Source organism: Piliocolobus tephrosceles, chromosome 15, assembly GCF_002776525.5.
Source record: "Piliocolobus tephrosceles isolate RC106 chromosome 15, ASM277652v3, whole genome shotgun sequence".
In the NCBI taxonomy this organism is placed as follows: domain Eukaryota; kingdom Metazoa; phylum Chordata; class Mammalia; order Primates; family Cercopithecidae; genus Piliocolobus; species Piliocolobus tephrosceles.
Genome location: NC_045448.1, coordinates 50371240 through 50392686, shown reverse-complemented (window position 1 = coordinate 50392686; position 21447 = coordinate 50371240). Strand labels below are relative to the sequence as shown.

Sequence of the window (21447 nt, the reverse complement as noted above, 5' to 3'; positions counted from 1 at the left end):
TGCGAAGTCTAAGTTGAATACTCCTCTTAATGACTAAAATTGCTATAGGATTATATACCACACATCAAATGATCAAACCAGACATATGCTACAAACTTGATGCAAGTTAAGTGTGCAGGTTAGCATGAAGTTTAAGAGGGAAGATTCAAAAGCCAGACTGCATGGGTTCAAATCCTAGTTCAGGCCGGGCGCTGTGGCTCAAGCCTGTAATCCCAGCACTTGGGAGGCCGAGATGGGCGGATCACGAGGTCAGGAGATCGAGACCATCCTGGCTAACACGGTGAAACCCCGTCTCTACTAAAAAATACGAAAAACTAGCTGGGCGATGTGGCGGGTGCCTGTAGTCCCAGCTACTGGGGAGGCTGAGGCAGGAGAATGGCGTAAACCCGGGAGGCGGAGCTTGCAGTGAGCTGAGATCCGGCCACCGCACTCCAGCCTGGGCGACAGAGCGAGACTCCGTCTCAAAAAACAACAACAACAACAACAAAAAACAAATCCTAGTTCAAACACTGATGAGATGTGAAATTTTTTGCCAAGTTCTTTAACCACATTTTCCTAAACTAAAAAGTGGGGACAATGACAGTACTTACCTCCTAAGGTCGTTTAATGTTTCATTGAGTTATTAATTTCAAAACAGTTAAAAATTGTTAAAAACCTGGTAAGTAGCAAGTGCTGAGTAAAAGTTAATTCCACTATTATTAGTCAAAACAGTTTAGTTTTGCAATCCTGCAATTGCAATAGTCACTAACTTCCCCGTATTAGTTTGTATTTCTTTCTGGGAACAAATTTATTTTCTCTTGGCTGTCAGACTTCGGTTCACATACATGGAGACAAACCTTTCCAAAAACTTAAGATTGTTCCTCCTGACCCTGGCAGACATTAAGTGCTACTAGTACTGCCTCTGTCCCCAAACCCACTCCAAGCAGAACACTACGAAGACATTACTAAGAAAGACACAGTTCAAATGAGTGGCACAAAATATATGTTCTGTACAACTTTAGAAAACAGAGTGGTGTTCGGTAGTCAAGGCTGATTTCATAGAAGAGTAAAATGTGGGCTGAGTGCTAAGGAATTCATTTGAAATTTAATAAATGCGCATTAGAGAAACCATGCTAGCTGGTGGACAGGGTACTGTGTATAGTTAGAGAGAGCGGGTGCTGCCCCAGAGTCCCAGCGGAGGAGATGAGTAGAGGCTGAAATACAGTCTGTGCTTGGATCTCCAAGTCATGTGCATTTCCACAGCCAGATTTCCTGAAAGTAGAGCTGTTTTTTTTTTCTTTGTTACCAAGCACGTTGGGATTGCCCAAGACTTTTGCTTAAGCTATAACAATCCAGGGAAGTTTTCTTTTTTAAATTTCCACGGTGGCATTCAATAATTAGGAGATCATAAAAATTATCATTCAAACAGACACAATTCTGAAAAAAAAAAAAAAGAAACACTATTCATAGTTACTCCTATATAGTAGGAACAAACCAAGATATTTGAGACAATCTGGAACATTTGTCACCTCCTGTAATGCACAGTGCCTACTAGTAGAACTGAGACTACTGCCTGCATTTGACCTAGAGAAACTAGACTCAGTCTAAGTTAGTGATTATGATAAGGTGTTGAGTTTATTCCTGTTGAGGCATTTATTCTTGGGCTGACATTATTCTAATGATCTAAGGCTTTTTACACAACTGGGCCTCTTTTCCTCTTATCAGCTATAAACAATAAATATTCCTCCCCAGTCTCCATTATTTTAATCCATCTGGTGTGCAGCCAAGAGGTTTATCTTTTTAAAATTGCTTTCATCATATATTTTCCTGCCCCTCAATTCTTCAGTGACTCGTCAAAGTAGACTATAGAACAAATAGAATTTGCATGGATGAAGAAAGATGTATAATAGGGTTCAAAGTCCTTCTGTGAGGTCAGATATTTTACATTTTGGAGTCTGTTTCAGATTTTAATTGTTTTGTTTCTATACATATAAATTGTTTGTAAATCTCATTTTCCTGATATACATTTTCCAGACTATTATGTTCTCAATTTCTTGTCCTTGCAATAGGAAATCTAGGATTGGATCTGTTTGTGTTTTCATTGTATTGTCATTTCGGTTTCACACTTTGAACTTAATGTTGTGTGTATTGAATATACCAGAAGGCCACTAACTTGATAAAGTAAGCATAATGACTGAATGGAATTAGGGTATTTCAATGTATAGCCAAACCAAAACAAATCAAAATGAGAAGATCCATTGTATTCACAATTTGTGTGACAATGCTGTTTCCAAACTTTTCACATTTACTTTAGAAAGGAAATAGCATGAACAAGAGTAGTTTTATAAGATAATGTACTTCAACTCTTACTGAGCTATGGTAACTTTTAGACTCTGTTCTAATTCTATACAGCTCAAGAGACCAGTTTGTCAAGGTTATCAAATCATCCTGCATTGGATGGGAATTACACCAGATTGTAGCTCAAGTTGTTTTTATTTCTAAGGATCTGTGATTCTATGTAATCTATAAAAACAATAGTAGTCATCATATATATGTGCCAGAAACTGTCCCCAGCAGCTTTACAGACATTACATATTATTCTTAAAAGTAACCTCAAAAATTATCCCCATTTTACGAATGTGATAAAAACTTGGAAAGATATACTACTTGTTCATGAGTTCATTCATGATATTGGAATCTGGAATGTTCTAGCCTCCATAAAAATCAAATAGACTTGACTACCTTTTTCCATCAATCTTAATTGTGTGTTATATTTTACATATTTAAGAAATCAACATTTCATGAGATTTAAATTGGGAACTCTTCCTTCTATGGCTATTAAAAGGAAACTTTTCATTTTTGATGAAGAATATATCATCTAGTGCTACATATACTATAATTTTACCTAAATTATAGTGATAATATAAAATGTTTTAAAAATGATCTACCCTTTTTTTTTTTTTTTTTTTTGAGATGGAGTCTCGCTCTGTCGCCCAGGCTGGAGTGCAGTGGTGCGATCTCGGCTCACTGCAAGCTCCGCCTCCCAAGTTCCCGCCATTCTCCTGCCTCAGCCTCCCGAGTAGCTGGGACTACAGGTGCCTGCAACCACAGCCGACTCATTTTTTTTTTTTTTTTTTTTTTGTATTTTTAGTAGAGACGGGGTTTCACCGTGTTAGCCAGGATAGTCTCGATCTCCTGACCTCGTGATCCGCCCGCCTCAGCCTCCCAAAGTGCTGGGATTACAGGCATGACCACTGAATCTACTCTTGATAATATACTATGTTGGGGTCCCTTAGCTCAGTAATCAAATAAAATTTCTTCCTCAAAAAATCTGGCAACCTATAATTTTTTTTGTTTATTTTAAAGACTTGCCAAATAAAGCATTGATGGTTATACATGTCATTAATGGCACAGCTGGGATCCTACTCATACCCTCATATTTTCCAGGCCTTGAAAAATGTGCAAACAAAAACTAAAAAAGAAAATACATTGCACTGATCTCCTTTGGCATAAACTCTATTAAGTACCAAGTTGCTATAAAATATGCCTGTTTTTCTTCATGTTGCTTCTTTCTTGATAAAATATTAAACTAATAGTGCACTCATTTATGTGTAAGAGCTTATGTGAGATCTGTTTCTAATCAGAATGCTCAAACTCTTCCTAAAAAGAGATTAACAGGCCTATGCCTTTTTTTATTCTCAATTCCTAAACTAGAATTGTTGACTATCTCTACAAATAGTTAGCAGAGAGTCATTATGTCAGGTTTCAAGAAGGAAGTTGACTCCGTATCTAAATATTAATGTCGAATTGTTTCTCTTTTTTACTGCATTAAAAAAAGTGAGCACTACTGTGACCATCTATTTTTGCCAGCAAAATCAGAATTTGGAAGGAATAGAAGGCAAATTCAGTAAGTCTGGATCATGAAAAAGAAACTGGAAGCATGAGTTAGGCCTGATAAGTATTCCAGAGGTTCATTATGATTGATAAGCCATGTTAGAGCAAAGGATAGTGGAAGACATAAGAGACTGAGGAAATGTAATCCCAATGAATTCAGTAATTTATTTAGAATATTTATTTAAGACCTGCTATGTGTCTGGACTTACTATGCTAGGGATACAGCACGGACCACAGGAATGGTCACCAGTCCCTTGGAACACATAGTCTATTAGAGATAACACATGATTTCATATAAATTTTCTGGCTAAAGTGCAGGGAATAGTCTAAAGGGACCAGAATAAATGTCTGTAAATGTCTGGAGCTAAGCTAGGTGACACGACAGTTCAGGCATTGCTTACTATAACACGGAAAGTGGAGTTTGAAGGACACTGATATTGGAATTCAAGATCAAGTTCTTCCTAAGGGTATAGGCTCCAGGAACATCAAAAGAGAGCAGAAGACAAAGACATAGACAAAGTTTGTCCACTTCCTTTTCATAAGCATTTTTTCATATACATAGCAGGCCAAAAATATTTTGAAGTTTGTTTTTGTAGGCGGAAATGGTGAAGCTATGTCTAATTTCTTAGGAAATATAGGGGATGTTGAGGTCATTACATCCATATAGTAGGCAAGTCTTTTTGTTTTAGGACCAGCTGATGCAGTCATCCACTTACTGGGCCTTCACTGTGCCTGGGCATTCTCAGTGGAGGTAGTCAGCCCCGCTGCATGGCTGCTTTACTGAGGTATATGTCAACGTTGAGCTTGAAACTGGCATTCTTCTTCAGTGATAAGCACCAAAGGAAAAGCACAACAGTGTAAGACATTCATTCAGTTTTGAGTAGAAGATAAACATTCCACATCAACAGTGAAAGTTACTGTTTTTTTTTGCCATGACTATTTACCAAGACCCACAAAATTTGAAGTGGACACATGTATCTTTTGAGATCTCACAGTAGTTTCCAAACTGAAGAAAATATAAACATATTTAAATAAGACAGTGTCTCCTGATGTAATCATTAACATAAGTAAGGATTTGTCTTATGCAGAGTTGCTTTTATTATTTGTTTTGCACTGAGACTTTTTACATAAATTGGAAAGTTAACACTGACAGTAAATTTTTAATAGTGCTGCAGTCATCTGCATAGCAGATGTTACAGGGAGTGAAGTTACCACAAAATGAAGAAAATGGTAATAGAAAATGTTTTGTTTTGTTCAAGAAATTTCATTTAATGATATGAAAGGTTAAGTACTTCCTTTTGGAAAAGTTGTTCTATATACATTAATGGAACTACATATAATATATAATCATGTATATTTCATGATGAAAATAATATTATTTTATAGTTTTAGTCATGTAAAAATGTACATTGGTAGAGTTTATTTGGTAACTTTAGTAATTACCAGAACTGCGATGTAGAAGATTATGATTTGCAGCAAAACAAGAACAGGACAAAATACATTTTAACTAAAATTAATAATTAAAATGGACATGATTTTGACATTAACATAGAACTTTATTCTGTGTGCAAATCCATTAGTACTCACTTTTAGACTATTTTAGCAACTGGCAGCAAAATACTATCACATCTTAATATCAAAGATCTGTGAATAAACTAACAATATATTATTTCAAACTACTTTAAAATTATCTCTATATTAGTTTGCTAGGACTGCCATAGCAAAATACCACAGAGTGGTAGTTTAAATGAGAGAAATTTATTCTCTCACAGTTCTGGAGGTTGGACGTTCAAAATCAAGTTGTCAGAAGGTTTGATTCCTTCTGAGGCCTGTTTCCTTGGCTTGCAGATATCCACCTTCTTGCTGGGTTTTCACACAGTCCTTCCTCTATGTCTGTGTATCCCTTGTGTCTCTTTGTGTGTCCAGTGTTCCTCTTATAAAAGCACTTGTCAGATTACATTAGGATCCACCCTAACAGTTTCATTTTAACTTAATCACCTCCTTAAAGTCTCTATTTCCAGATACCATCACATTCTGAGGTCTTAGGGGTTAAGGCTTCACCATATGAATTTGGGGATAAGCAATTGAGTTCATAACAGTCTTTAAGTATGTGTAGGGTTCTTGTGTGGAGGATGCCAACAAACTGCTTATTTTCAATGAAGTCAAAACAAGACTTAGATTTAAAAGACTTCAGAGAAAGTGTTAGAGGAAGTGTTAATCGGACCGGAGTTATACGGCCTAGTTAGTTCAGCCTTCTTCTTGGATATGACACTGCCTAACTATAGCTCTATTGGGCTATAAGAAAGATGGAGAAGAGCATGTGTGTGCATCAGTTCCAATTGTCCTTAGTAATGGAACATCAGCTCAAATTTGGTAGGGTATCTTTGTAGCTTTTATCTTCTCTTCTTTCTGTTCTGCATTTAGAGATCCACTAGAAATAACAGGTGGCTTAAGTTTAAGAGGAAATACTGAAGGAAGTAGAGAAATTCCTAGTTTTATTCTGATATATTTTATGCAATTAACTATTTCTCCTCTGTACCTACTGCATTATTTAGGATGCCTGGGTTTTAATTGGTGATCTCTACTTCGTCTGAGTTACATTGAGCCACTTACAGGTTTTTAAGTCAGCCCCTGATAGATTTGATTGGAAGGGAACTCTCATGAGAATGTCTCTAGAACCAGAAATAGCTCCAAAAGTATTGATCCCATGACCACAGGTGTTTGAGTAATCCAACAAGAGGTTTATTTTGATACACTTTGGACAAAAAGGGCTTGCAAAGAGCAGCCATTGACTTGAAGTCCTCAGATTTCCTCTTAAAATTTTCTGCTCTAATCTCTTTAGTGCTGAAAATTTCAAATGAAGAGGAGACAAATTTCTCTATTTCCTAGCATCATAATGCCTTGTCCTTCATTGTCTTAACTACTGTGTGTAAAACTGAAATTCGGCCAGGCGCAGTGGCTCAAGCTTGTAATCCCAGCACTTTAGGAGGCCGAGGCGGGTGGATCACAAGGTCAGGAGATTGAAATCATCCTGGCTAACACGGTGAAACCCCCATCTCTACTAAAAATACAAAAAATTAGCTGGGCATGGTGGCGGACACCTGTAGTCCCAGCTACTTGGAAGGCTGAGGCAGGAGAATGACGTGAGCCCGGGAGGCAGAGCTTGAAGTGAGCCAAGATTGTGCCACTGCACTCTAGCCTGGGTGACAGAGCGAGACTCCGTCTCAAAAAAAAAAAAAAAAAAAAAAAAAAACCCTGAAATCTAACCTACGTCTGCCTTCCTTCTCTTAAAATAGCTGTCAAAACCATGACATGCTGTGGTAAATGGGTGGAAAGAACGCAGAGAAATATCTCAGTGATAAGAGGTGTGTATGTCTGTATAGCAGAAAGAAGAAAGAAGATAAGCTTAAAACATCAAACATTTCAGAAAAATGTAATGGCTTAATTATAAAGGTCTCCATAGATGCCAACTGAAATTCTTCATAAAATTGTCAAGGCACCATAAGTTAGTTTTAAAAAGAAAGAGAGACGAAGAAAAGAACATGCGAAGCTAAATATTTCACTGCTTTTTAAAAGATATTTGCTGAGTTAAAAAACATTTATGGTATTCTGTTTTTAATGGCTCTAAAATTAATTTTCCTCATGAAAATCCACAGACACCATGTTTTAACAAGGTGGCCTAATGCTTGTCTTTACAACAACAGCATCTGATGCCTGGGACCATGGGCCATTAGCATTGAGGGTCAGCTTAGAGGCCATCCAGTTCCCAAACCTCATTTTGCAGAAAATGGATCAAGCAGCATCCACTCCTGTTCATGGTTTCTGTGGCCCTTCTTTGCCAGGGGCATTATGGGGCAAAAGGAAGAGTTTTAGGCATTCCTGTTGCAGTGGATGCCTTTGAAGCATTAATATATGGATTCAAATGTCATTTTAAGACTTCATTGCTATCCAAAGCATTCTTATTCTGGGAACAGCTTTTGTCACCATACTGCTGGCACAGAACAGATGGTAGTATCCTGAATTCTGTTTTCCCTCAGGGCAGGGGCTGTTTGCTCTTTCTTTTTGTGTGGTTTCTTCCAGCTAATGACCTCTTTTCAGTTGTTCCCATTGACTTAAAAGTAACATTCATAAACTTCTGAGAATAAACATGACATTGCTTGGGAGAAAGTGCAGTAATTTTGATAAAGCACCTACGTTCCGGACATCACTCATTTAATAAGGCTCACTCTTTGGCCATTACTCATTCTAGGAAAGATAAATAGATTTATTTTCTACTCTTCTTCACATTTACTTCAACTTTCTTTGATCAGATGGGTAAAAAAATATTTTTTGTGATGTACACATTCTTAGATATATTGTATAAGGCACGTCATACTAGAGAATAAACAATGACATGACTGCAATATAAGGGCTAGTATTTACTGAGTGCTTACCATGTGCCAGGCATTGTGCTAATATAGCATATATTATGGGTATTAATCTTACAAATACCTATTTCACAGATAAGAAAACTGAGGTTAAAACATGTTATGCTACTGATCCAGCTAGTCAATAGTGAAGCCAAGATTTGAACCCAGGAATTAGAGCTCATTATCTTCACCATCAAGGTTCTCTTTCCTCAGTGATTCTGACCACTGGATAATTACTTTTAAGAAATAATTGCTGGTAGAGAAAATTAACTTGTATTAGGGGAAAGTTATTTTAGGAATTTAAATTCATATCCACAGTATTCAATTTATCTACAAAAAGAAAAAAAATGGTAATTTTACTTCAGTGGTTTTACATTTTATAAAATTGAAGGGGGCTAGCAATTATCCAGCACCTTTATCCAACTCTCAGTCCTTTGCAATTCCAGACCATTTAATCTTAAATTATTTGCATACAATGGGCAAATCTCATCTTTCTAATTGAAAAAAAAAATCTTGCATTCCAGTTAAAACTGGAAGAGAGAGATTGAAGTACATTGCAAATAAGATTAGAATGTCATAATAATTAGACTTTTTTTTTCCACTTGAGAATAGGGAACTTTCTCAGTTCCATTTATAGGCCACATCAGACTGTGTATGAGATATTCACTTATTTTTTTTCCGTGGACCAATTTGAATATTAAGAAGACTAGATTAAAAGTCAAGATTGATATGGAGTGGTAGAAATTTCAGCTGAACCACATAATTTTCCAATTTTCAAAAAACAAGAACTGGGAAAATACACTTTAGAAAAAAGATATATATTTAGGTTTTTATTAGAGTGGATAGGCTTAAATGTTATGACATTATGATTTAGAAAGTACTCAAGATTCTTATATCTGGGAAAATGGCAAAATGCCATTTGTAAGGTAATGTGGGGCTGCTCTTACATTTCATTTTTCTTATTCTCAGTGTTTAGTGTTATCTATCAATGGCTCTGCCTGTTTTTGTAGCTGTTAAACTATTCTTCTGTCTTAAATGCTACACAACTAGCACAAAAGAACTCTTTAGTATGCATGATAACAGAGCATGACCTTTAATTTATCAGAGTAGGTTCTGTATTTTGTTATCTGCTTGTCCCTGCTGCTTTTCATTTCTTGCTGCTGGTTTTTGATATGATACTCCAGTCCCTTTGCAGTGGGAAACAAACAGCATTTAAAGGTGTAGGGAAGAAAATTTAAATCACTGTTCAATCCACACAGGCAATGAGATCCAAAATTCACAAGGGTACCTTTATTTCAAACTAATCTGATGAAACAATATCCAAACCAAAAATTTTGAATGTAAGTAGCTAGTGGGAACAAGTGCTTCTACAAACCTTTGTATAAAGAAACACTAGATATCTTAATGTAAATCCACATAAGAGAGGGATGTAAAGGGAGACATTACTTAAGCTAGTTAGACATGCACTAAGCTTCTAATTTCTTCCCCAAAGCACCATTGAACTCTGTAGTAGACAGCCTGCGGCCTTCTACGCCAAACATCACAGCAGTCTCACGTGAAGATATTGTTTAACTGGATATAAAAGCCTGCTGTTTCACATAAGGAGCTGGGATGTCATCTGAAGCATTAGTCACGAACAGCGCATCACCCTACTTGAGCTGTGCGTGCTCTCTCTAGCTGTGAGAATGACTGACAGAACTCTTGAGTTGCACCACCCCCTCTTCCTGTAGCATTACGTTAATATATTGCATTTAATTTAGAGAAAATGAGTGTGTGTATATGTGTTTAAGGAAGCAGTGGGAACAAAGTTGAAATGTGCATAAATGTAGTATCAATAATATAAAATTGAAGTTTGAAAAAGGATCATCATTAATTTCTCCATCCTAACACAAATATTTCACTTTTACACATTGCCTTCAAATTCTTGCCGATTTTCAGTGCATTTTACTTAGTAGTTTTATCAGAGTTTTTTCTTTTTTTCATGTCTCATGACATAAATATTTTACCATTATTGATCATACTTGTAATTACATTTTGAGACTAAATATGTTTTATTGGAGAGTCTATTTATTTAAAAATAGATGTGGGGTGAATAGCATTATGAAGTTTAAGATAATGATCAATTGTCAACCTTCTGAGGATTAATATTCACATTATGACAAATTTTTACCTCATTTTTATTTCAATGAAATTTTGATTGTGATCTACATGCAATCGTTTGTGTTCCATCACACCTTCTTTGCTCTAATCCATTGTTCTCTCTGAACTTCTATGGGAACTAAAACATTTCACGGTGGTTAATTGCATACTTATGGCTCATTATCTATTATCTTGAACTTTTACTTAAATCTTTTATTTTTTAACTTTCCTCATTTGGCCCCTTGACTCCCTAGACAAAGTGTAAGTTCTCCGACAACAGAATCCCTGTGAGGTATTGATGAATGCCTTTCAGAGCACAATAATTTCAGAGTACATGGTCAATGCTTATGTATTGACTTTATTGAGTCCGATTGCTTTTCTAACATCTAGCCAAGCTATATTAAAGAAACCGGGGTTTAATTATTGGCACTAGAGAAGAATGAAGGTGAAGTATTTTTGGAACATGAGATATATGTAGGAACCGCAGATGTAAATATACACCTTGAGTTATTGACAGGTGGCGTGAAAGCACTGGGTTTCTGGAGATGTGTAAAAGGAAATGCAGAGATAAGAAATAGGCAAGAAGGAAAAGAGGAAATGTGATGTCCAAGTAAAATTTACTGTAACATTTTGCAATATTCTTTTTGTCTTACAAGTCAATGAAGTACAGTGGTCTTTGGTGTCACAACTAGGATCCTCTCTCCATTTCCAACGTGTTTCTGGAGAGGTTCAACATCCAAAAAGCACTGAAGTTGGTGGATTATTATGCTTGTGGCTTTTCTTATCGGTTAGGGGTAAAGACAAGGAATGTCTGGAATATTTTATGTCTCCAATGGCTATGCATACAGGGCATCATTATAAAAGGAAAAAAAATACCAAAATACTGCTTCTCACTGGGATCTCCACTGTTATAGGTCTTTGATCACTTTACTTACCTCTGTTTCACTGTCTTAATCTATAAAATGGAGATGATAAAATTATCCTCCTGATAAATCCTTGAGAATTTGGGGAAGATTACTGATTTCATGTGTCCATAAGGGCAGTCTCACCCCAGACTCTAGAAGACAGAAACTTTGTAGACAAGCCTTAATGACATCTTCCATTATACAAAAGAGGGTTGTAAGGATTAAAGAGAAGATGTTGTCCCTTATGACTCAGGGTATTAAGAGATATTACTTTGTAACTATTCCATGAAACAGCTTCAAGTCAGCTATATCTAGGTTCAAATGGTTCCTCTTTCTATGATGTATGATGCAGCATTAGTTTTATGTCATCTCTTTGAGCCTCAGTTTCTCCATCAGTAAAATAAGAGGTACTTATGGTCTGGGATCAATACCAGCATCAAAAAGGATAACCTATATAGGCAAGTAACACAATGCATAAAACATAAAGCTCCTCAATACATTATTTTCCTATTTTCTGGTGGTCCTTTGTTTTCTTCAGTTTCTTTACCTACAGACCACTTTCATACTGAAAAACTGGATTTCCCAGCATGCATGAAACTTAATCGTAGCCTTACTGGCTGGTCTGGTCCTGTTGTCTGACAAAAACCATCCTTAGATTCTGGTAGTGTGTGTTCATCATTCAGTGAGGTCTTAAAAGTCCAGAAGACAATCCGAGCCCCTCACTGCTCCTTATCAGCCACGAATCAGGCAAACTCTAGAAGCCCTCTGCCCTCATGTTACAAAGGCTAGAAGATCCATAACTTCTACTACCTGATTTTATAAGCTTCAACTTTGTATCATTTTTGCCTTGGTTAAATGAAAGTTGCTCTCTTTACAAGACATTGATGTATTTATTGATGAACTTTGGAAGTGAATGCTCCTTGGAGGGTTAACATTTCAATTTAGTAAAAGATTCAATTTAGTAAAATATTAATACGATGTGAAGAGAAACCAGAGTATCAACATTTCAATTTATTTGAAAGAATTCACCACTAAAATTAATCTAGAAAATATAGTCTTGGAGATGATACATATTTTGAAGGTTCATCAAGTCCAAGACTGTGTTTCTTATACACAGTCATTAGAGAATTGAAGACCTTGCAGAAATTTCCCTCTGACCAAATCAAAGATTGGCATGATCAGGTCTCTACACAATTAGGAAAAAAAAACAAAAAGATCCCACGTGGTATTAATTTTTCTCCTAATGTGTATGCACCACAGTAGAGCTCACCTCAGACTATAAATCATTGACTTGTAGTTACGCATAAAAACAAGATTTAAAAGATTTGTCCTATTGTGTACTACAATGGCAAATTCAAAATTGATGAAAGATAAGCAGAATTACTGATTCATTTTTTATATATAATGAGTCAGTAACTATATATATTATATACAGAGAGACACATATTTTATCTCTATTAGTTTAGTGTCTAGTAAACTGAATAAACTAAATAGACACACACACATATATAATTAGTGGACACTAAATGGTCAAGAAGAAAAAAGGAAATTTGATGTCCAAGTAAAATTTACTATAATATTTTGCAAAATTCTATTCCTCTCACAACCCAATAGTGTTTGTGAATATATATATATGTGGATACTAGCAATCTTACTGCCTTATGAATCTTGAACAAGAAATACCACTATATCATCATGCAAAAAATTACCTCAAGTGATACTTTTTGCATAACTGTGTGGGTTCAGTTTTCATTTAGAAATTACTTATCAAGGAATTACCATGGGCTCACTATTGTGTTATTGATAAGGCATGCAGCATTGAACAAGACAGACATGGCTCCTGCTCACAAGGAATCTAGAATCTAGAATCAATTACATGAACTTATTTGATCATGATTATAGATATTACGACCAAGTATTGTAAGAGTGCATAGTGGAAGAATTCATTAATTAGAATAATTTGGTGGAGCAGTAGGAGACACAGGGAATGCTTCCTTGAGAAATCTATAAGCTGATAGTTAAAAAAGAAAAAAATTTAGCCAGCCTAGATGTGTGTGTGTGTGTGTGTGTGTGTATGTGTGTATGTGTGTGTGTGTGTTGAGGTGGGCAAAGACGTTGAGTACACAGGGATGTAAGAAATTTGCAATGCAAAGGAGAATGTCGGGTTTGAAGTGGATTGGCTTAGCTAAAGGAATTGAAAAAATTACAAAGTGACTAATTTAAAGAGTCAGAGATAAGTGGTTTGAGACGAAACTGGAGTAGACTGGAGCCAATTAGATATGTGTATTTGTTATGTACACATTTTAATGACATAGGAAATCAAGTAATATATGAGATAAATGTTTTATTAGAGTAGCTATATTTTTCAAAAGTTTGTTTCTCAAAAGGTGCCAATGATGTTCAAAATGTATTTATTTGGAACATTATCAGCTAAGTTAGGCATTATGGTATCTGTATGGTCTATATGACAACAATACACATTGCATTTAGTTGAAAATTACATGATTATGCTGCACTTAAAATCAGAGTATGTTTACAAAACTATTACTTTGCCTTCTGGGCCTGGATATATCCAAATGTCATGTTCTCATTTGAAAATCATTCTATACACAGGTTACTAATCTTCTCTTGAGGTATAGATGACTTTCAGAATCCTTTTGTGTTTCCTTTCCCAATGTTAAAAACTCAAGAAATAAGAAGCCTTCCAAAGAAGCAAGTATCTTTTTGTTCTTGTTATTTTTATTTTCATATTATTTTGCACAAATGTTTGATTCATAACATTGTTTTTCTTTATTTTTTCCCCTAAGATAGTAATATGTCATATCAAACACTGACACTTTTATTTCTGAGGAGAAATTACACAACAAGGGTGAAGATCTAAAATGAAAGGAGAAAAACTATACATCAGTGATGTTCATATACCTTGTCTCTACTGACCAATAGTTATAAAAATATGATTAAAATTTTATTTATCTTTGTTCTCTGAGTCACACCATGAAATTTAACTCCAAGTCAAGGATTTGAGTTTTATTGCTTTGTGCTGCTTACCTTGATTCTTTGAAATTACTCTCATTTCCTGAAAGTCTGCTTGTTCATATAGAATAAATGGACTAAAATGTGACCAAATATTGTTACGTGGTATTTTTGTCCTTTTGGGCAATTATAATAAAATATTATTAACTGAGTGGCTTTAAAACAATAAAAGTTTATTTCTTTCGATTGAGAAGACTAGCAAGTACAAGATTCCATTTCTAGTGATGGCTTGCTTCATTGTTCACAGGTGACCATCTTTTCATTGTATCCTCATATCACAGAATGAGGGAAGGGAGTTTTCTGGAGCCTGATTTATAAGGGCACTAATCCTATTCATGAGAGCTCTGTCCTCATGACCAAATCAGCTCCCAAAGGCTTCACCTCCTGATACTATCATATTTGGAATTAGTTTTTGATAGATCAATTTTGGAAGATACAAATATTTGGTCTAGACAGATAGGCAAATAAAATTATCTGGGATTTAATCAAATGAGGATTCACATTCCAATTAAGCCATCAGATTTTCCTTTGAATTCTTCACCCCAGGAAACTTGTTTGAAGTATTAATGACATTTAGTACCTTACAAAGTGTTCACTCCAATTAGAGATTGTACCTTGTTGCAATGGCATTACTACAGGGATTGGGGGGAAGGGAGTCTTTCCTCCTGTCAAAAATAGTTAATTCTTTCTTAAATTGAAAGGAAAATAAAACCAAATTTTACATGCAGTTTCATTGCTTAAAAATTACTTCGGCAGAGGCATGTATGGTGTCACTGACGTTTTCAGTGGAGGTAGCAACAGATCAAACCACACAAAATTAACTGGAGGAAAAAGGAAAGAAATCAAAGGAAAAATCCTCTCCTGCTTTTATCATGGGAAAAGTGTGAAACTAAATTGTTATCTTTTAACTGTTCAATGAGAAGCTCTGCTTTTATAAGTCAAGCCTATTTGCCCAGCATATTGCTATAGTAGAGTTTTATGCTTTTAGAAAAAGGTGAAATTCCTCTTGGACCCTTTTTATAACACAGAATGTATAGATCTTTGAAAAGTGGGTCATTATTGCTTTATCTTTACCTCTGTTTTAGAATACTTCAAGGTAAAATGTCTTCTCCAAAAGATTCAACTTTGTTTTGATTTGAATTTTCAGGGACATTCCACTTGTTTTTCATCTCACCTATCAGCTGAAGCCCACTTACAATGACCATTCACAAACTGTCTATGTAATGCTTCTACATCTCAGCATATTTGATAGTAGATTCTGAAGCTTTCCAAAGAAAAGAAAAGGTCATTGGGAATTATTTTTGCCTTTGACCTTTCCTCATCAAATGGTTTATATCCTTTATATTGCATGTAAGCTCTAGATGTATATTGAACTGTGGACAGTATTAGATATAATCAACAAAATCATGCAAAGCTACTGAATGGTATTTTACAAGTAAATACCATGAATTTGTAAAGAAATACATCTTGAGAAATTATTTAAAATAATATACTTCCATTACCACTTTTAGTGTGCAACATTTTTATGAAAATCATGAGGTAAAGGAAAAATATTGGCCTAATCCTGGAGAATCTAAACATTCTGAACTATTTTATACCTGATAGTGGAAGGACATGGGGAGTCATCTATTAAAAAGACATTGTCACTGTACTTTATTTAGATGTGTCTTCATTTGGTAAACAATGTTTCCATTTTCATACTGCAATGAAGAAATACTGGAGACTGGGTGATTTATAAAGAAAAAGAGGTTTGATGGATTCACAGTTACACATGGCCAGGGAGGCCTCACATTCATGTCAGAAAGACAAAGGAGGAGAAAAGGCACATCTTACATGGTGGCAGGCAAGAAAGCATCTGCAGGGGAACTGCTTTTATAAAACCATCAGGTCTCAAGAGACTTATTCACTATCATGAGAACAACATGAGAAAAACCTGGCCCCATGATTCAATTACCTCCCACTGGGTGTCTCCCATGACACATGGGGATTATGGGAGCTAGAATTCAAGATGAGATTTGGGTAGAGACACAGCCAAACCATATAATTCCCCCCACCCAGCCCCTCCCAAATCTCATGCCCTCATATTTTAAAATCAATTATGCCTTCCCAGCAGTTCCCCAAAGTTTTAACTCATTTCAGTATTAACTCAAAAATCCACAGTCCAAAGTCTCATCTGCAACAAGGCAAGTTCTTTCTGCCTATGAGCCTATAAAATGAAAAGCAAGTTGGTTACTTCCTAGATTCAGTGGGGGTACAGGCATTGGGTAAATACACCTGTTCCAAATGGGAGAACTTGGCCAAAATGAAGGGTCTGCAGGCCCCATGCAAATCTGAAATCTAGTGAGGCAGACAAATCTTAAAGTTCCAAAATGATCTCCTTTGACTCCATGTTTTACATTCAAGTCAAGCTGATGCAATAGGTAGGTTCCCATGGTCATGGGCTGCTCTGTCTCTGTGGCTTTGCAGGGTACAGCCCCCCTCCTGGCTGTTTTCACGGGCTGATGTTAAGTGTCTGTGGCTTTACCAGGTGCATGGTGCAAACTGTCAGTGGATTTATCATTCTGGGATCTGGAGGATAGTGGTCCTCTTCTCACAGATCCACTAGGTAGTGCCCCAGTGGAGACACTGTGTGGGGACTCCCACCCACATTTTCTTTCTGCACTGCCCTAGCAGAAGTTCTCTATGAGGGCTCTCTCCCTGCAGCACACTTCTGCCTGGACATTCGGGTGTTTTCATACATCCTCTGAAATCTAAGTAGAGGTTTCCAAACCTCAATACTTGACTTCTGTGCACCCACAGGCTCAACATTACACATAAGCCACCAAGGCTTGGGGCTTGCATCCTCTGAAGCAACGACCTGAGCTGTACATTGGCCTTTTTAGCCACCACTAGGATGCAAGACACTGAGTCCTGAGACTGCACAAACAGCAAGGCCCTGGGCTCAGCCCACAAAAACATTTTTTCCTCCTAGGCCTCCAGACTTGTGATGGAAAGTGCTGTTGTAAAGATCTCTGACATGCTGTGGAGACATTTTCCTCATTGTCTTGGCAATTAACCTTTGGGTCCTCATTACCTATGCAAATTTCTTCAGCTGGCTTGAGTTTCTCCTCAGACAAGGGTTTGTCTTTTCTATTGCATCATCAGGCTGAAAATTTTCTGAACTTTTATGCTCTGCTTCCATTTTAAACTTAAGTTCCAATTCCAAACCATATCTTTATAAATGAGTAAAGCTAAATGCTTTTAAGAGCACACAAGTCAAATCTTGAACACTTTGCTGCTTAGAAGTTTCTTTCACCAGATACTCTAAATCATCTCTCTCAAGTTCAAAGTTCCACAGATCTCTAGAGCAGGGACAAAATGCTGGCAGTCTCTTTGCTAAAACATAGCAATAGTTTCCTTTGCTCCAGATCCCAGTAAGTCCCTCATCTCTATCTGAGACCACCTCAGGCTAGACTTTTTGGTCAAAATCATTCAACAAGTCTCTAGGAAGCTCCAAATTATCCCACATGTTCCTGTCTTCGTCTGAGCCCTCCAAAGTGTTACATTCTCTGCCTGTTACCCAGTTCCAAAGTCACTCCCACATTTTCAGGTATCTTAATAGCAGTACTCCACTATAACAGTACTAATTTACTGTATTAGTCTATTTTCATCCTGCTGTGAAGAAATACCCAAGACTGGGTAATTTATAAAGAAAAGCAGGTTCAATGGACTCACACTTCCACATGGCTGGGAGGCCTCACAATCGTGGCGGAAGGTGAAGGAGGAGCAAAGGCATGTCTTACATGGTGGCAGGCAAGAGAACATCTGCAGGGGAACTGCTTTTTATAAAACCATCAGGTCTTGTGAGACTTATTTACTCTCATGAGAACAGCATTGGAAAAACCCACCCCCATAATTCAATTATGTCCCACTGGGTCCCTCCTGCCACATGTAGGGATTATGGGAGCAACAATCCAAGATGAGATTTGGGTGGAGACACAGCCAAACCATGTCACAATGTATCTACATGTAATGTTGCCACAGAAAAGTCACTAGTTTTTTATTCTAGTAGGAGAACAAAGAATTTAGAGAATAAAGTAGGCCTATATTGAATTGAATAAGCACCATCTGATTTTCCATTCATTATCCATACAAGAATAAAATCTGTCCTGTAATTAAAAAGTTCTTCGGTTTAAAACAGTGCTCACTGAATTAGCAGGCATCTGATATTCTGGGATAGTAGGAAGATATGATCCCCTTGTGTGGCTACCTTTCTTATATATTATCACATATTTTCATACTTGTGTCTACTGCCTACTGTATTTCCTACATTGTTTTATTGTTGTTGTTAGGTGACCTCTGTTAATCATTGCGAATTCAGTGTTTATGTTCTTGCTTTAGCTGAGTCTCAGCAAGGATCTTCAAAAGCTTCTGTTGACTTACATCGTACTGTCATACTGTATCAATCACACAATTATTCTATTAATACTAGTCAAATGTCTGAGGACAAATTGTATGTATGTATGTGTGAATGTATTCGTGTGTTTATGTGATCTTTTTTAAAGTCATTAAAATAATCTATAAAACTTTGGTTTTTCTCCACCTGTCTTATTTAGAACTTTTTTCCCCAACCTTTCCTTACTAATAATAACTATGTTTACCAATTTTGTGACATGGGGAATTTATTGTTAAACAAATGATGAACTGATTGTAGAGATGTTCAAATCAGTGACAATTCATTGAAAAATAAAATTATAAGTGAAGGATATGGTGTTTCCTTTGAAAAGTGCAAAGAGAGGCTTAGCTACAAATGGTTTATTCTCTGGACACTAGTATTTACTTTCTTTTTCTTTTTAATGTTGTTGGGTTGTAAGAATGTGTTAATAATACAACAGAAGCTACCAGAACTAAAAACGATATTTCCTTGACTACTTCATTCTACAGATATTTCATAGGAGTGTATGTGATAGGTATTGTGCAAGTAAGCACTGAAGAAATAATAAATCCTGCACATAGTAACATAGTACTTGACCTCATGGAGGGATATTCAGAGTTTGAAGGCAAACTATCAAGTTTGCAATTATAGACTCAATGCTTCTTTCTAAAGGGCATGTTTCAGGAGCTACAAAACACATAGTCAAGTGTCCTAATCTAACCTGATGACATCAGGGAATACCTTCTGGGGAAAAATGTTCCTGCCAAGAAGATTCCATTAATTAGTAATGGTTAGCTAATGAAAAATGGAGATGAGGTTGGAGCAAGGGAGAGTATTTCCCATAAAGGAAGCTACATGTGCAAAGGCCCAGAGAGAAGAAAGAAAAACTTTGGAAGAATTGAAAGAAGTCTCATAAGGTCATAAGGATAAAAAGAGCAGAGTGAGGCAGTGATGGCTGTGAGAGGGGACAGAGAGGTAGGAAGGGACCAGATCGTGGAAGTACTTATAAACTTCACTAAGGGTCTGAGATTTTATCCTAAGAGAAATGCGAAGGGTTATACTAGACAAGTGGCATGATTAGATATTGACTGAGATGTGGAAAATGGGTGTGATTAATTGCAGAGAAGATGCAGAGAGGTCTGTGAATAGACTGTAGTAGTACTTGGGCAAGAGAAATTTGCAACCTAGATTTGGATGGTGTCTGAGAGAATGTGGGTCATTCCTGATGATTGGAAGACTTTAGCATGAAAAACATGAGGAACCACCTAATCATAAAGTTGTCAGGAGTGTTATACTAGTGTGAGCTGGGATGAGTATTGAGTGACAAAGAAGACTATAGAGCAAAGGATATGTATTTTTGAAAAATATTTTGTGATTGCTTTTCAAATTACACATGTCAAACATGCTTATTATATAAAATCACATATAAGCCAAAAACACGTAATTGATCAATAATCACACTGTCCTGAAGTAACTAGTATTACATTTTTTAAAAAATGTCCAAATATGCATATATGCAAACATACAAAAGAGAACACAACTTGTTTACACTTTTAAAAATGGAAGACAGGGTTGGAATTTTGTACCATTAGTGTCCTTTTTAAAAAATTATTAGTTTAACAAAACTATATTCCCACATTATAAAATATTATTTTACATATATGTGTAATATAAATATAAAATACACATTAATGTTTTCATTAAACTTTATATTTGCCTTGACTTTGATATTTGCATTTTAAATTAAATATTAATGTGTGAAATACATTCATCATATAGACATTCAGATGACAAACTGATGAGGTCTTAAAGATAGTTCTTTTCTGTTTCTCCAAAAGCGTGTAATCAGTATTATGCTGGGTTTATTGTGGTAAGTATAAAGTATTATAAGAGTAGCAAAAGAAAGCACTTATAAATTATTCTAAATCAGAGAAATAAAATGTAAATTTATTTGTTTATCTTCTCTAACAAAATGCTCCAGTCTTTTTATGTAGATAGTACTACTGTTCAACATTTCTTTCACCTCTGAGTCCTCATCTGAGCTAATGCCAAAATGTCTTAGCTCAAATTTCCATGTTAGTTAATTCTAATGGAATAGAAAATCTCTTCTTGCATTATACAGAATTCAGCACCGAGATGGCATCTCAGATTCTTCCTAAGTGCTTTACAGATTGAGAAAACACTCATCTATTTGCAAGCAATATTCAAGGTCAATTTAAACAGTGTTTCTAGCAGATCATTTTTTATGCAAAGAAGCAGGGCTTCTCACTTAGGTTAGATCTATGAATAGGGGCCACTGTTTGTGGCTTGTATTTGTTCCTTAAGCGGTCATGCTTTTAAAGAATAACTTCATAAAAAGCAGTTATTCGACTATATAAAAACATACATATAATTATTTTTTCAAATGTTATTTGCTTCAACATGTTAAGTTTTAAATGAAACTCAAGGACACTCAAATAAAGTCACTTTTGTCAAAGCCTTTTCCTGTAATAACATATCTGGATGATGTAAGATGTATTCTCTTGTGATGTCCAAGTGATTGATAAATCAATTTGTATGAAATACACAAGAACTATTTGGACGTTGTTGTTTTCTTAAATGAGGTGAATAAGAATTTCTATTTTCTGACTAGGAAATAAAGTATGCTAGGCCTATTTTAGATGCTTCAGTGTGC

The 21447-nt window shown here is 36.0% G+C and overlaps 1 protein-coding gene across 21 annotated transcripts in view; it reads left to right on the top strand.

Moving 5' to 3' along the window:
* Window positions 1-21447, top strand: part of NRXN1 (neurexin 1) — a 1127593-nt gene that overhangs the window by 964852 nt on the left and 141294 nt on the right. The window lies entirely within an intron of this gene.